The sequence below is a fragment of the Leptopilina boulardi genome, unplaced genomic scaffold (genome assembly GCF_019393585.1).
Source record: "Leptopilina boulardi isolate dan_hultmark-lab unplaced genomic scaffold, ZJU_Lbou_2.1 LbouV2_190, whole genome shotgun sequence".
In the NCBI taxonomy this organism is placed as follows: Eukaryota; Metazoa; Arthropoda; class Insecta; order Hymenoptera; family Figitidae; genus Leptopilina; species Leptopilina boulardi.
This window is the reverse complement of record NW_026137741.1, coordinates 414908-431630: the sequence shown is the minus strand read 5'-3', so window position 1 is coordinate 431630 and position 16723 is coordinate 414908.

Here is a 16723-nt window from a genome sequence, read left to right as displayed (position 1 = left end):
TTACAGAGATAAATCTATTGAAGTTTAATGTAAATATTATAGTTTAACAATATATTGTTGAACTATGATGACTCATTAAAGTTTAATTTTTTTTATACCAAGAATAGCAAAGGCAGAAATAGAGTTAGGAGCAACTAACCCTTAGAATTTTGTTAGGTAAAGTTTTATAATATTATTATTATTATTATAGAATAATAATCTTTGTATTCATTCCTTCATTCATTCACATTTTCTTAGTACTTGAATTTTCTCATTATTATTACATTATATGTACATATATATCTTTACTTTGATAATTAGGGTTCTCGAAGGTTTCTACCTGAAATTTGTTTTGTCAAAACAGCTTTCGGTTGAGGGTTCGTAAGATGGTCTATGACCTTTTAAATACTGTCCTGAAAGGTGAAGTTGTGTCCCCTACTTTACCAGCCTGGTTCGAACAATGACCATGTGGTTATATGTACTGGAGAATAAAAAGCAAGAAAAAAATTTTTGGTGCCAGCACCTTTGGGTTAAATCGATTTACAACACATCATGTAGGTTCATTGAATTGAACTAAAATTGTAAAACTTTTGAATATTAACATTTATTATTATTAGAGCAATATATGCTCGTAATCGTGAACTTCTGAGGAAAACGAATATATCAAAATAAATTAAACAATGTTTGTATTTAAAAATTTTATAATTTTTTTAAAAAACTCATTAAGCGTCATAAAATAATATTGTCATCAAGCCCGAGAACGCCACACAGGCCCACCGCTGTAATTGAATTACTCGAGGTCTGAGCCCGGGAGAGGCCGATAGAGTGAAGGTATACCACTTCCCTTTACAGGACCCAATATGTGATCGCTCGATTCGTCCAAACAGCCTTGGTTTGAGGGAAAATTTTTTTATTATTGTATATTTGATATAGATGATAACAGTTTAGTTCTCGTGAGTGGAAATGGTGTATCCATACTTAACTTACCAACACCTATCCCGAGGACGCTACTTAGGCCTACCGTAGTGTCTGCCTCACGCGAGAACTTAACATAGGCCCGGGTTGGAAGAGTGGGCGTATAACAGTTTTCCTCAATGGAGTGAAACGGCTACTGCTGATGTAAGATAAACATAGAGCAAGCGTCTACCGTTGTAACAACCTTGTAGTAGTGTCGCTAAAAAAAAGCTTGTTATAGTCTCAGGTAATTTAACTTGATTATTATATAGTTTATAATATTTTTCTGCAATTTGTCGATCAATAACTTACTGCATGTGTTGAATCTTCTTATATTATATTTGTCTTTTTCATTTTTGTATTGGGCCCAAAAACTAAATTCCTATTTTTGTATAGTATTAATAATTATATACGTATTTTAAGGATAAAACATTGATTATTAAATAATTTTTTAATGCATAAAATATGGATATTTCATAATATTGGTATAGAAGATATTTGTTTCTTTTGGTTGTCTTAAATGTTTCATATAAAAAATACTTCAATCCATTTAGTTTTTTTGGTATTGGATAACATTGGCATTAAAGCTATTACGATTTTGAGAATAAAGAAAGATATTAGATACAATTGGTATTGAATAAATTTTGATAATGCAACAAAAATATTGATTGTTTGATAATAGTGGAAGCTGGCTTTTGGAAAATTTTTTTGGTATTGGATAATTTTAGCATTTAAGATATTTGGGTTTTAAGGATAAAAAATTATATTGGATAACATTAGTATCGAATATATTTTGATATTGGAAAAAAATATTGATTATTTGAACATAGTGAAAGTTGGTTTTTGGAAAAATTTTTTGGTATTGGATAAGATTGGTATTAAAGATATTTGGATTTTGAGGATAATAAAATATGATATTGGATAATATTGGTATTGAATATATTTCGATAATTAAAAAAAATTGACTGTTTGATAGAAGTGGATGCTGGCTTTTGGAAAAGTATTTAAATAGAAAGAAAGAGGGTTGAATATTGTTTTAAGGGTTGAAGTTGTTTTATGGGTTAAATAATAGTTTGTGAGTTGAATATTGATTTGAGAATTAATAAAAAGTGCGGAGGAAAATAAGTTAAATAATAATTATTATCGAAAATGATGTAATGTGGAAAAAGATTATTATACAACGCTAATTCACGTTCATAAAAGACTATCATTGTTGTATTAGTTAGCTGAATTACAGTTAATGAAATATTTTATTGGTGAAACACATGTAAGTAAATTTTTTTAAAGCAAGAAACTAAAATAAACGATTAGTTTTGAAAATTGGCTTTATCGGCAGTTTAAAAGTTCAAGAAGGATACCATGTCGAACATAAAAGAGTATTTTATTTTAAGTAATAAAGATTTTAAAAATATTGAAAATGTAAATGAAATGTTAAATCGAAGTGTCCTACGAAAAACTGTAAGATTTTTGGTTCATTTCAATGTTGAAAATTTAATTGACATTTATAAATATGACAAAAAAGACGTGCAAAATAGTTATACAATTCCAATTCATGAGAACATAAGTGTATTAAAAATAGATTTTAATGATTTCAACTTTGCAACGGATCGTGATGATGAACGTAAGATTGAAACGGTTAATTATTTTTAATCTATTGCTTTCTATCCGTACAAATTTTTAACCTAAATAATTTTGTTTTATAATACTGGACAAAATATAAATATTTATTAAATTTATTTTATTTTTAAAAATATATATTTTGTAATGTAATTATTATCAACAAAACTAATCATAGAAAAATTTTTCTTTTAAAATTGTTATTTTGTTTTATAGGTAATGCATGTTTACAAAACATTCCTTTCGAATTCGAAGTCGAAATTCCGGAAAAGTAAATTATATAATATTTTAATTAAAGAATTATAAAAATCTATTATTAATTAAAAGCAAGACAAGCTGGAGAAACATACACTAATCGTCAAGGACATGAAATTGAATCTCGCAGTATGAAAGAAGCATGAAACTCTAACTGTATTCAAAAATGTAAATCGAAAATTACAGATAATAAAAGATTTGAAGTGTTTAATTCATTTTGGAAAGTACCTTCTCAAGAAGAAAAATGGTATTACGTTTTGAGCCACGCACAGTGGGGCAGAATACTGAAAACGTGCCGAAAACCTCAAAACATTTTTTGATTGATATAAAACATGGTAATTATATGTTTTTAGGTCGCTGATTACGAATCTAAAGTCAGTTTTTAAAAATTCAAAATGGCGGATCCTATATGGTGGATTAATTTTGAGAAAGTTAATGGATTTTTATAAAAATGAGTTTCAGGGGGTTTTTTATGTCGCTGATTACGAATCTAAAGTCCGTTTTTAAAAATTCAAAATGGCGGATCTAATATGGTGGATTAATTTTGAAAAAATTAATGGACCTTAATAAAAATGAGTTTTAGGGGGTTTTTTATGTCGCTGATTACGAATCTAAAGTCCGTTTTTAAAAATTCAAAATGGCGGATCCAATATGGTGGATTAATTTTGAAAAAATTAATGGACCTTAATAAAAATGAGTTTTAGGGGGGTTTTTAGGTCGCTGATTACGAATCTAAAGTCAGTTTTTAAAATTTCAAAATGGCGGATGCAATATGGTGGATTAATTTTGAGAAAGTTAATGGATTTTTATAAAAATAAGTTTCAGGGGGTTTTTTAGGTCTCTGATTACGAATCTAAAGTCAGTTTTTAAAAATTCAAAATGGCAGACCCAATATGGCGGATTAATTTTTATAAAGTTAATGGACTTTTATAAAAATAAGATTCAGGGGGGTTTTTAGGTCGCTGATTACGAATCTAAAGTTAGTTTTTAAAAATTCAAAATGGCGGATCCAATATGGTGGATTAATTTTGAGAAAGTTAATGGATTTTTATAAAAATAAGTTTTAAGGGGTTTTTTAGGTCTCTGATTACGAATCTAAAGTCAGTTTTTAAAAATTCAAATTGGCGCATTGATTTTAATGTCTTTTAACAATGTGAAAAGTAATTGAAATAAATTTGTTGTTATTTTTTAGAGACACCTGATTGGTCGAAATCGTTTAAGCTCATTTCTTTTTTTGACAATTTTTAATAGCGATTAAAACAAAAAAGTTATTCCACTTTTTTAAAAAAAGACAAAAAATGACAAAAACGGATGAAAAATGGGTAAAATGCAGAGCAAAATCACTTTATTTTGAAAAAATGTGTTCAAATATGTATTATTTCTCTTTAAACCACCTTTAATTAACACAAATAACAGTAACTTACTCATAATATTTCGAATTTTTTTTTTTTTTTTTTTATAAGTTCTTGCAACAAAGTTCTAAAGGTAGCAACTGTTTACGTTGGCGTTAGTAGTCCGTGATGTGATAATTGTTTGTTTGAGCTGCGATTATGTTACTTATGGAACAGTTACACCTTGGGTAAAATATTTTTTATTTTGCATTTTCCGAATTACACAATCCTGATTGGTTGTTCGCATATTAATGTTATTGATATTGGGCAGCTTATAAGGGTTTGGCATTTCTTAAAATCAAAGTAAAAAACAATTTTTTACCAAAAGTGTTAATCCTCAATAAAGGTACATTCGCACCTCGATAGACAGCGTTGTTACCTACTTCTAATATTAATATAACGTTAACGTGATGACGTCACAATGCTAGTTTCAAGTAGAGTCTACAGGAGCTTCTACAATAGCTCCGTTTGACAACTCCAAGTCCAAGTCCAAGTCGCTTGGAGTTGGTTGCGCACGCATGGTAATAAAAAAATATACAATTAATAAGATGAACTGTCAATACAAATTTTTTTTTATGTTTTTTATTGACATTATAATAAAAGTTTTTCATCATTTTGATTTCACAATATATTAAAAAGGTATTTTCATGAACATAACCTTACAATATTTTTACATTTTATCACATGAGAAGAGCGTAATCATAAAATGGAATAATTAAATTTAAAAGTATTTGAAAAATAATGGAAAACGTGCGTTGACATATTTATTATATTTTTAATTAAATACGATTTTTAAAAATAATTTAACTTAAGATTACATTATTCTCATTAACAGATTATTTTACTATATTATTCTAATGTAATTTTCAGAATTAAATTCAGATTAGAGTATTTAGATTATAGTGTTTAAAATGTTTGTAGAGTCTTAAATGTTTTTTTTTCTTCTAATAAGAAATCTGTATGTCAGGGAAAAAGTTATTATTTACATGGAAAAATGGAGAATTCAGGAAATTGGATTACAAAAATATTATGGCAACGCATGAAGAAATTAACTTTTTAAAGAATTATCACATATAGTAATTATATTCAATGAATTTTAGACGAAAAAATTCATTCATAAAATATTAAACTTTGAAAATTATCTGCATTCTCTACACCCAAAAAAAAGTAATCTTAAATTTAGAGGAAAATTCCTCTTCTAAAATCCTCTGAATATTTCCTCTTAAAATACGAATATTCCATTTGACTGTAGAATATTTTTATTCTTTGTTGTAATGGAACAATGACAAAAGGAGTACTTTTGCATGTTCCTCTTCAATTACGATTTTCCTGTTTAAATTTAGTATATTTGAAAAAAGGAAAAGTAAATACATGATATCGATTACATTTTTTTCCTGTTTGACATTTGCGCTTTTGTTTTTCGAAACTGTCAATTTTCGTATGTCATAATAGTGTTGTGTTATAAATCGAAAGACCACCTTTTCTTTTAGCAACTTTCTTCTCTATAGATTTAAAGTTTTTGAAGCAGTATTCATAAAACATTTTTTCCACTATAACGAAAGCATTGTGAAGTGAAACAAAAATAATAAGTGTAGCAGGCAAAATTATAAAGAATTATAAATTAACTAAGTATAAACATTGCTTTTTTAAAGAGAAAATTCATTTTTCAAAAATCTTTTAACAAATTTAAATAAATCTTTCTACTCCTTGGTTTTTTAGGTCGCTCATTACGATTCTGAAGTCAGTTTTTAAAAATTCAAAATGACGTATTGAAACATTTTTGACCCGATATTTTTAGCATTTAAGGCCAGGTCCAAGTCGAGTCAGCTGTTCCTTTGAAGTTTCAATGGAACAGCTGACACGACTTGGACCTGGCCTTAAAGGTATTCTGAAGGGTTAAGATTTGAAAAAATTAAAAAAACTGAACAAAATTCTAAAAAAATCTTTTTTTGAATGCTAGTAAATTGTTTATTTAAAAATTTTCGGTTCTTTTCTAGCGTGAAACGCGAGTGTCGTGATGAGAATGTTATCCTTAAAGTCAAAGTACTTTAAGAAAATGAAATTTAATTTATAAAAACCAAAAATTTCACTTATATAAATTGTAAAAAAAATTTTTATGAATAAAAACATGAGGGCAAAACCTCATATAATAAATTTGTTGATTTAAAAATGCATTTACTTTAAAGTTCTTTTTTTTAATGTTTTTAAATTTTCAATTAATTTTTTCTTTTACTCAATTGAAATTACTTCAAAGCGGAATATCTTATTTTAGTCAATAATTTGGTTTGTCGATTTTCGTTAATTACAAAGACCTGGCCAATCCACGGCGCAAAATTAAGGAACTAAGTTCGAACAGCTGCAGTGCCGTTATTCTCTTTTTTTTGCTCGATAAAAAATTTATTCTAATACCTTTAAAACTTACTTATTTGTATAATTTAATTTAACGCATTTTAATAAAGACTATGAGTTGTTTCTAATAAATTTTTCAAAACAAGTCGATTATATGAAGCTCCCCTTTTAAAATAACTACTTTTGTACTTATTTTAACTCTGTGTATAATTAATTTTACTCTTTTTAATAAAATTAATAAAAATAATTTCTTTCTTCTTGACATTTTACTTCAAAATTAATTAAATCAACTACAAAGTCTGAAACAACTACAAAATCTCATTCTACCAAATGGATTCTTGGGTCATTCAACTACTTTCTGGTAGTATAATTAATACAATTTTTGAATGTAATTGAAAAATTTTTCAATTACACAGTGTAGTTAAAAAGTAATTAATGCTACTAAGTATTGAATTGTAATAAACAAACAAAGCGCGTAGCGCGATGCTTAAACAATGCGCACGAAGCGCGTATCAATATCGGACCGCGAAGCGGGAAGAACGTCCTTCGCGCGCCCCACAGTGAGGAAAACTGTAAATTTTTGTGTCAAAATCGTAGAACTTGGGACAGAGTTGATACAATTTAATAAAAAAAATTGGAGATGAAAGCTGTGACTCTAGAGATTAGAGGAAAAATACGGAGAAACCTGTAAAAAAATTGTTAACCTATAAAAAAAATATGCAAAGTTGGAATTTTATGGTAGAAAATTGGTTTTCAATGTACTGCGAGCATAAAAACGATGAAATCTTTGTCTATGTCGACTATACTGACGTACTCTTTCATGCTGAATTCGAATCCGATGTCAGAATTAGTGAAAAAAAATCGAGGAATAGAAATCGACCATGTTTTTTCATAAAAAGTCCAAATTATTTAGATTGAAACGAAACTCACTTTTTAAGTGTTTTTGGGGTCGCTGATAACGAATATGACAGCAGAAATTCAAAATTCAAAATGGCGGATCCAATATGGCCGACTAAAATTTTTAAAATGCTTGTGTTCTAATCAAAACTTATGTTTCTTATGTTTTTGAAGTCGCTGCTAACGAATATGACCTCGAAAATTCAATATTTAAAATGGCGGATCTAATATGGCTAACTACAGAGATAAGAATAAGATACATAAGAAACATAAGTTTTGATTAGAACAGAAGCATTTAAAAAATTTTAGTCGGCCATATTGGATCCGCCATTTTGAATTTTGAATTTCTGAGGTCATATTCGTTATCAGCGACCCAAAAAACATAAGAAACATAAGTTTTGATTAAAACAGAAGCATTTTAAAAATTTTAGTCGGCCATATTGGATCCGCCATTTTGAATTTTGAATTTATGCTGTCATATTCGATATCAGCGACCCCAAAAACACTTAAAAAGTGAGTTTCGTTTCAATCTAAATAATTTGGACTTTTTATGAAAAAAACATGGTCGATTTCTATTCCTCGATTTTTTTTCACTAATTCTGGCATCGGATTCGTATTCAGCATGAAAAAGTACGTAAGTATAGTCGACATAGACAAAGATTTCATCGTTTTTATGCTCGCAGTACATTGAAAACCAATTTTCTACCATAAAATTCCAACTTTGCATATTTTTTTTATAGGTTAACAATTTTATTACAGGTTTCTCCGTATTTTTCCTCTAATCTCTAGAGTCACAGCTTTCATCTCCAATTTTTTTTATTAAATTGTATCAATTCTGTTCCAAGTTCTACGATTTTGACACAAAAATTTACAGTTTTCCTCACTGTGCGCCCCGGGGCGCGCTCAAACTAGCGAGCGAAGCGAGCCCCTACGCGCGAAGCGCGTGATGAGAACGTGACCGCCCCCGCAGGGGGCTGCCGGATTTTTTAAAATACATCAAGCGTTATATCCGCCAAATATGTCCCGTTATGTTCTTAAAATAAAAATAAAATATAAAAATCTATTGCGCAGCCATAGGTGTTTTAGAATTTAATTGCGCATCAAATTTATAATCAGCAAACAGAAAACTTTTTAAGTAATAAAAACAGCAATATTAGTTGAAAAGAATAGAAAATCCGATAAAGGGTTATGTAATTTACTTGCAGTAATTGAATAAAAATACATTTAAAGCAAAAAAAGGCAAATTTGGGCAAGTTTTGTTTGTGGGGTTAGTTTAAGGGACGTTTATTACGGTGGAGTAAGACTTTATATTTTTGATAGCTTTATTGCAGGGTGTTTGAATATACTTCAAATAGAATATTTAATTAGATTTTTCCCTTTTAAACCAACAGAATTTTTTGTAGGTGTTGATCAACAGCTGATTGGTACAGTTAAGTGTGAAGTATATGAAATATAATCCGTTTTCTACCCCGAAGGGAGGAAAAGGGGATTTCAGATCTTGCCGAGGCTTGACCTTTCGGAGATTACCTACCGCATCTTTAAGGTGTATTTGCCCAAAGTTTATCTTTTGGTTCCCTTTTGGGAACTAGTGGGGGGCTTGACCCCCACTTTGCGGAAGTCTATGTGCCGGCTAGAGCGAAGGGTCGCGTTAACTTCAGTACATACTCCGAAAGAGCCGGCAAGGCCTTGCTCAGGTCAAGCCTCGGCAAGATGAAAACAAAAATGATTCAACGGAATCAAAATTTTTAATTATAAGGAATATGTCGACGAAATAAACGATTCCTAATATTACTTATCGTAAAAAATTACATAACGATTTAACAAAACATATTTTTAATGTTTAGAAATTAAATTTAAATTTTGTTAATGAAAACAACACATATTAGTTTTTCAATTTTAAAGAAAGAGAACATACGAACGTAAACTGGAACAATTTCAAACAGGTTCAAAACTTTCAATTACTGAATTTTTTGAAGGAACTTTAGATTTTTTGACTGACTTACAATAATGATTAAAGATGTTCTCTTTTTAGCACTGTATCCAGTGGGACCTCGTTCTCGTAGCCGTATGAAGCGACAAGTGATCTGACTGAGCCTGGACTCGCGTTGATTCCCAAGTCTAAGAATATAGTTTTTACCCAACCAGCGATTACAGTCCTTGAAGCTGCTGTTTAACTTGGTATAGGAACCCCAAGTATGTGGTGAATTGCTGGACTGTAGGCTTGTTGGGTATCACGTTGTTATTGTTACACCAATGCACCCATTGTTTCCAGGCCGATGAATACGTTTTCCACGTAGACTCTCTCCATGCTGTGCACAACAATTCGATGTCCTTCTCGTCTAATCCTGTCAGTAATTCACTCCACCCCGTACCTTGCAAACCTCCAAACACAAGTCCTTGGCTCCTTGTGGTGGGTCTCCTGTTGCCATGTCGATTAAAAATTTCTCCAGATTCCTCAACTGAAATGGGGCTGACAGACTCCTGTTCTTCAGGTCTGCTCTCCAGAATGTTTCCTCCTACCGAGGTGCTACAATCAGGAAAGTTCCCTTTGCCGTTTTCAGATGTTGAAGGACTCTCGGTATCAAGGATGAGGGAGGAAACACCCAGGCTAGCTGTACTTCCCATGATCTGATGAACGCATCTACAAAGTACGCCTCTGGGCCGTTGACATCTATCGAAACATATCTCGGTACTATCTTGGATTGGTTGGTGGCAAACAGGTCTATTTGCGGAGTTCCCCATTTTTGAAAAATTATCTTCGTTAAAGGATGCTGAAGGTGCCAGTCAGTCAAAGGTAATCCTCTCGATAATCTATCCGCTAGGCAATTGTATTGTCCTGGCAGGTAAAATTGAGACTAGTCGAATTTGGTTTTGATGTGCTAGCAATAATATTTTCTTGACTAGGTTGTGTAGGATTTGCGATCTCGTTCCGCCTTGTTTGCGTATGTATGCTACCACGGTTATGTTGTCGGATTGCACCATGATCGTTTTTCCTTGCATCTGATTCATGCAGTTAGTCAGTGCTAGCCATATCACTTACATTTCCTTGCGATTTACATACCATTGTGACTGGACCGGGGACCAAGTTCCCGCCTGCATGTGGTTGCCCATTTGAAAACCCCATCCGTGTCCCGACGCGTCCGTTGCCAAGAATTCTGTTGGTTTTTCTTCGAAGATGGGACTCGTCTGATGCACATTTTTTATCCACCATTGACAATCCTCCAAGGCTAGTGTGTCCAATGGAAATGATTTTCTTGGTTTTTCCTGAGGAAGTTTGCGACACGCTCTTTGCAGATGTCGCATAAACAGGCGGCTCAATGGATTTACTATTGCTCCAAAGTTGAGTCTTCCCAGTAGTGATGTGGCTTGTGACCAATTCCAATGACCTGTCGATATTATCGGTTGAAGATCGTTCCAAATTCGATTTCTTTTGTCCCTCGGTAGAGACTTTAGGTTAGGTTTGTTGGGGTCAGAATTGATTTTTCCCAATTTATGATGTAACCCAACTCCTGAAAAAAATTCAGCACCCATTTTAATTGTTGACGAAGTGTTGCTTCGTCTTGATGGACTAGAAGAAAGTCGTCTAGATAAACCAGGACTCTTCTTCCTCTGTTTCTCAACACACTTGCCATCCAATTTGATATTCTGGAGAACGTCAGGGGTGCTGTTGCGAGACCGAAGGGGAGACACGTCCAATTGTAAACTTGGCCTTTGTAGGAGAGACAGAGATACCTCTGATGACTTTCCTTTACTGGAACGTGAAGATAAGCTTGGGAGAAATAGATTTTTATCATGAAATCTTCCTTTTGAAGGAAGCGTGGGACTTTTTGCTGATTTAACAAACGGAATTTTTGTGGCAGAAGGTATTGATTCAGTCGACGTAAATTGAAAATTGGTCGAAACTGCCCGTTTGTTCTGGATACGAGAAACATTGGGGAGATGAATCCTGCCCTCCATTGTGCTTTTTTGAGTATTTTTAATTTTAAGAAATTTTTTACTTCCAGGGTCATTTGTGCAGATTCTTTGGTTTGGAATTTCTTTTTGTTTTCTGCAGAAAAGGGTACTGCTGGGGGCTTCATTACGAATGGGATGTTGTATCTGGTTAGTGTTTTTAAAATATAATCCAGTGCTTCTTTTTGACGCCAACGATGAAGAAAGCGACTCAGTTGGTCTCCGTGAAATTCCGAGTAAGGATCTCCTTTGACGTGGATGTTTTCTGTCCGAACTTCCACGTTTCGATTCTTTCCTTGAGTCCTTGTAGCATGGTTTTCGAAAAGAGTTGCTCGTTGAAGATGAGGGGAATTTTGATTTCTGGCTTCGCGAATTTCCGCTTGGATTGGATGAATTGTTAGGTTTAAACTTGAATCCGGAAAGATCTTTTTCTTTGAAGTTTTTGCGAGGAAAGTTCTTTTGTGGGAATACTTTATTGAATCCTCCGCGTTGCTCTAAAAATTTTGATAAGGATTCTTCGTCGAATAAATGAGATTCTGAAGGGGGAATTTCGGCTAATCCAGCGGCGTGATGTTGTTCTTTGGGTATAAGAGCCTTTCTTCGTGATTCGATGGTTTCCGCTCTTCTTGCGCAAACGAAGTGAAGAAGATCGTCAGAGATTTCTTTCAGTGATGATTCACCAGTAAAGGTTTCCTTAATATCGTTGAACGCATCTGGATGTTTTTGTGCCAATTTTCTCTTTCCATCTGAGATTTTTTCTCTTTGCAGTAATAAACCATGAATTACTGTGTTAGTAAATTCATCTGTTCTTGACAATAGCGTTTGAGTATAGGATTTCTGTGCCAATCCTTCTAATTGATAATTTACTTTTAGGGAATTGAAAACTGGTGAGGCATGAAGTTTTTTCTGCACTTCCTTGTACCGAATCTTATTCCAAATGGAAGTTCTCAACTTTTGACATTTCAGACCCTGTGCTGTTATCTCAGGTGTTGGTGGAGGTATATGGGGTTCGCTTTCCTTCACTTGAGGGGCTAACGACAGGGACTCCAAGTTTAACTGGTGTTCTTTGGGTTTTCCGGGTTTTGGGAGTTTTCCAGGTTCCTAGAGGTTTCCGAGTTCGGGGTTTTTCCACACTGAAGACGTCTGTGATCGATGTTCCGAATGTCTCGATTCTGCTTCACTAATCTCGCCCTATTGAAAATCCCCACATAAGAAACCACATGCGATCACATGGTAAAACCTCATTCCCCATATGGGACACCATATGGTTTCCCATATAAATCCCCATGGGAAATTAGGACAGGAATTGGCATAGGAAAATATCAAAACGAGGTTCCTCATTTCCCATGTCATTTCCTATGTTAAATCCCATGTCAAATATCATGTTAAATACCATGTTAAATACTAATTGAGATCCTTTATCATTTTTTTGAAAAATTTTCCCATGTCAAACCCCATGTCATTTCCCAAGTAAAAACCTTTATCATTTTTTTGAAAAATTTTCCCATGTCAAACCCCATGTCATTTCCCAAGTAAAATCCTTTATCATTTATTTGAAAAATTTTCCCATGTCAAATCCTCTTTCGCCTTATCGAAAATACCCACATGGGAAAGCATATGCATATCCAAATGATGCATATCCAAATGATAAAACAAATAGATTTAAGCATAGGAAATCATATAAGATTTCATATAGATTCTGAAATCTCAACCTAAGATTTCACATGGATTTACATATAGGAAACGATATAGGATTTTATTCGGTAATTTTTTAGTTGTCTGTTTTATGAAGGCGGCAGTTTACAAAAAAAACTAATTATTTAATTAAATATCAAATAATAATACTGCAACTCATCTGAAAATAAAAAAAAGTTTACTTTACTTCTGCCTTAGACTCTAAGCTTTTATAGTATTCCAGACTGATCTCAACTGTGAGAGAAAATATTTTCACCATCTGGTGGCGAAACAATGAAACTATAATGACAGTCAACAACTATATTGAAATTTCCTATGTCATTTCCCATGTCATTTCCCATGTAAAATCCTTTATCATTTTTCGAAAAATTTTCCCATATCAATTCCCATGTCAAACCCCATGTCATTTCCCATGTGAAATCTTTTATTATTTTTTCGAAAAGTTTTCCCATATCAATTCCCATGACAAACGCCATGTCATTTGCCAGGTGAAATCCTTTATCGTATTCCATTTCCTCTGTGGATTCCTATATGGTTTCCCATGTGGATTCCCATATGCTTTCCCATGTGGGGATTTTCGATAGGGCAAAAGAGGATTTGACATTGGAAAATTTGTCAAAAAAATGATGAAGGATTTCACGTGGGAAATGATATGGGAAATGACAAGGGAAAATTTTTCAAATAAATGATAAAGGTTTTTACTTGGGAAATGACATGGGGTTTGACATGGGAAAATTTTTCAAAAAAATGATAAAGGATCTCAATTAGTATTTAACATGGTATTTAACATGATATTTGACATGGGATTTAACATAGGAAATGACATGGGAAATGAGGAACCTCGTTTTGATATTTTCCTATGCCAATTCCTGTCCTAATTTCCCATGGGGATTTATATGGGAAACCATATGGGTAATGGGGTTTCACATAAAATCCCATGTGGTTTCTCATGTGGTTTCCCATGTGGTTTCCCATGTGGTGATTTTCAATAGGGTGGAATCAGAGTCCGATTCTTCTGACCTATCGCTCTCGATTCTTTCCGAATTATTATTATTTTGAATTTGATCGATTTTTTCGCACATTACTTCGAACATGTTTTCCACGCGATCTTCAAGCATCTCTACTCTTGATCGTTTCTTTGGTTGTGTCGAGTTCTCCATAGGTGAACCGTGACGTTTCCTGGGGCTTTCTTCGTCCTCATCCTCTTCAGATTCGGGATCACTAATATCTTTGCCGAGTTCACGAGCTGCTTGCTTACGGGGAATGAAAAGGTGTTTAAAAGGCTTGATTGATTCCAAAAATATTTGTGTCTGTGCTACGGAACCTTTAGTTTTATTGACGATTGCGGGTGGACTCATAATTAATGCTCTGCAAAAGTCCCACTCAAGCATTTGCATTTTGAAATCTCGATATTGTTTCTCTGGCAGACTTACAATTGTAGGGTTAAATGCCCGAGCAATCTGTACTGTAGGAAAAGCAAATCTTATTTTATTTAAGATTTGGGGATCGACTCCTACGTCGCTTCCAAATAGGTACTCTTTCGTATGATTTACCGTTTTCTAGTTTAGCCATCCAACTGGTAGAGTCTCCTGGGCTGTCAGCTTCAGTCGCTCTAACACTCTGTCAAGGTCCTCTGAATTGACTGATTCCTCCAGAAAGTCGTTCATGGTGAGAAATTCTGTCGATTCTGCCATCTGCGAAAAGAGATTCCTGTTAGCCTTTCGGGATATCAGTTTGCTTGTGGTGGATACTTGCTTGAAATAAATATCTGCAAGCGTGCTTTGTTTGAGATAAAAAATCTGCGAAACATTTTACTCGAGGTGGAATGCCTGCGAGTACAATAAGCACATGCGCCCACGGCGCGGCCAGTTCGTGCGCAATTGCCACGGCTGCGGCTGCGGCTCCTCAGGCGTCAACGGATCATATCTGTGAACAAATTTTTAATTGGAAATGTTAACTAAAACTTACCTTGGCTAGATTATTCCTGAATCGTTATGACTGCGGATTCCCGCTTTTGCACTAACAACTTCCACTACAATAATTTTAATTACGAACGTTACAACAACCAAAAGATAAACTTTGGGCAAATACACCTGATAGATGCGGTAGGTAATCTCCGAAAGGTCAAGCCGAAGGCACAGATTTGAAATAGCATTTGCAACATCTGTATTGGTTAACAGTGTAAATAAAAAGATTAATTTATGAAACTGATAATAATATAATGAGCAAGCATTTGATATCATGTTTTGAAAACAATTAATTAAATCATTTTCCGGCAGATAGAATGTCTAATATTAGGATTTCGATTTGTAGAGAAACATTGGAATTGTCTTTTCATAAATCGAGCTAAAGAACTTCAAAATGATGAACTAAACCTTTCATATTTATTAAAGACTTTTCCCAGTAAAAATGACAACAGAGTTCTGTCTACTGAAACTGAGAATGAAAAGAAAATACCCAAAGAAAAAAATTTGTCATGAAAGATGAAGAAATTATCTACAGAAATTGAAGAGGGATTTACATGTTGATGTAAATTAAGTATGCACAACAGAAAATAATAAGAAAATAATTTTTAATCTTATTGTTAGGGAAAATTTTGATCCCATATCCTACAATGTTTCCTTATGATGATCCTGGATGGACTGTTCATCTTAAGCATACTCAAGATACTTGTAATTTTATTCATTTACAATTTTATATGTATCGTCTTTCATAGAAAAGAAAGAAGCGTGGATTGCCACATGTGCGTTTAACTATATGTTTACGTACACAAATTTGCGATTCAGAAACTTTATATAAAATGATATGTGCTGAAATCACAGACGAAATAAAGAATCCAGGGCCGGGATTACGATAAGCAATACTGCTAAGTTAGCAAACTGCTAGTTGGCAATGTCAGTTATATTCACGCTGGAAAAAATATTGCTACCGGGTGTTCGATAAAATTCTAATCATTTGACAGATTTAGGTTAACCTATGAATTATTTACAGAAAAATACACACTTAAAAACTATATTAATTGATAAGAATAGAAACATTTGATTTCATACTAATTCAAAAGAAAAACTTTAAACATTTCAATTCATAAATATTCTTAATATGATAGTATTAATATAATTATTTTTATTTAATAAATAATCATAATATTTTCGAGAAACATTTCATTATTTATAATTTATTTTTTATTATGGTTTAATATATTTAATTGAATAATTATTTCATTTTGATTCTTTTACGTTTTCATTTAATTATTTATTATTTAATCCTCTATTTTATTGTACTTATAATAATTAATATCTTATAAATGATTAACATTTTTCTTGCTACCCTGTATATGATTAAGCAATTGAAATGGTTATGTTGCATGAAATCTTTCAATTGTTTTCATGCTGACTGCTATCAATCCGAGCAATTTGACAAAAATTTGGTGTCAATTTGCTCGTTTTTTAGGTTAACTTGATTTTAATTTCCATTGTATAAGCTTGTACTTAATTTTTTTTACCAAATAGCAATAAAATGTGATTGTGGAATAAATTTCCTACAAATGTCATGAAATTTTGTTAAGTTATATTTGCTAATTAGCAATAATTGCTAACTTAGCAGCATTGCTAGTCGTAATCCCGGCCCAGAACTTT